We start from the raw sequence: 1,547 nt of genomic DNA, 5'->3' as shown, positions 1-1,547 counted from the left end.
CTGCTGTGCAAGTCGCGCGAGGAGCAGAAGGAGACCGCCTTCTACACACTGGTATGCGGCTGGCCGCCACCGACCTGTTGTTCACTTTGCTGGTGAGCCAGGTGACCATCGCCACGTACATGAAGGGCGGGTGACCTGGGGCCAGCCCCTGTGCCAGTACAGCATGTTCATCCTGCTCTTCTTCAGCCAGCCCGGCCTCAGCATCATCTGCACCCTGATATCTATACAGGTAATTTGTGTTCGACATTCTCAGAGGAGTTTCATAAGCTTTATGTTTTATCTGGGTTATAAACAGAGTCCTCAAATGCATAAAAAAGAAATCACACCAGGATTGAATTTCAGCAGGAATAAGTTTATTTTACCTATTCAAAATTAAAATACTTTTGTTTTGTTTGATGTTTTTGTTAAAGATACGTTTTTGAAAAAAATTTAGGTAAATATTTAATAACATCCCCTTTTCTATCCCAAGAAGTAATTTCATAGTTTATTTAAAATTTTTTAACAAAAATGTAGCATAGATTTTTTAAAAAAATAATTGCGTATTTTAACTCAATAAATCCAAATTACTGTGGCAACATGTAATCAATGTAAAAATTACTAGAGATAGTTTGCATTCTTTTTTCTTATGAAATCTTTGAAATCCATTGTGTATTTTACATTTTAGTACGTCTCAAATGTGAAATTTTCATCGAGAATATCTGAACTGTATTTAGATTAATAAAAACTGCAGTTAAAAAATTTAACACAGATTTAGCAGGGGGTGTGCAGCCAGCTTGCAAATCAGATCTGGGCTGAGCGGCCAGGCAGCCAACCCCCGAGGAGTGGCCTGCTGGCTCCGCAGTGCCCAGAAGTTGAGGATGTCCTACAAACCCATCACGCCTGCCCCCAGCAGCACCCCGGGCTCCAGCACCCCTGGGCCGGGCACCCCGGTCCCTACAGGAAGCGTCCTGTCGCCGTCGGGTTCAGTGCCAGGAGCCGCTGTCCCTTTCAGACCGCTGTTTAACGACTTTGGACCACCTTCCATGGGCTGCGTGCAGGCCATGAAACCACCTGGCGCCCAGGGCTGCCAGAGCACCCACACGGAACTGCTGTCAGTCACAGGGGAGATGGGCAAAGGGATCCGGACCACCTTTGCTGGCAGCAAGAGCACCACGGAGCGCCTGAAGAGAGGGATCATCCATCCCTAGTCAGAGTGCCTGGCAGAGACAGAGCAGAACCCACACACTTAACAGGAAGCTCCTAAGCCTCTGTGCTGGACTTTTCCCGGCCACTCCAGAGCACCTGCTTCTCCCTGGCCCTCATCCCTAGTTGCACTAACCATCCTGCGCTTCCTGTCCTGTGTCCCTTGATGGTGCCCTCCAGGAACCAAGGGGCGACTCTCACTCCAGGTGGCAGCACTAACGATCCTCCCTTCCCCCCACCCCACCCCACCAACGCAACAAGAGTTAGCAGCGAGGTCCCCGTGAGTCCCACCCATGACCTGCTGACAGTGTTGCCCAGTGGAACTTTCTGCGGCCCCCACCACTCAGCCCTTCCCAGCACTTCTC

The 1,547-nt window shown here is 49.3% G+C and overlaps 1 pseudogene; it reads left to right on the top strand.

Annotated features, from left to right (window-relative positions):
* The first annotated feature begins 855 nt into the window (after positions 1-855).
* LOC112618013 lies at positions 856-1,478 on the top strand (annotated as a pseudogene).
* The last annotated feature ends 69 nt before the right edge of the window (positions 1,479-1,547 follow it).

Source organism: Theropithecus gelada, unplaced genomic scaffold (genome assembly GCF_003255815.1).
Source record: "Theropithecus gelada isolate Dixy unplaced genomic scaffold, Tgel_1.0 HiC_scaffold_7833, whole genome shotgun sequence".
Taxonomy (NCBI): domain Eukaryota; kingdom Metazoa; phylum Chordata; class Mammalia; order Primates; family Cercopithecidae; genus Theropithecus; species Theropithecus gelada.
This window is presented reverse-complemented; position numbering and strand designations above follow the sequence as displayed.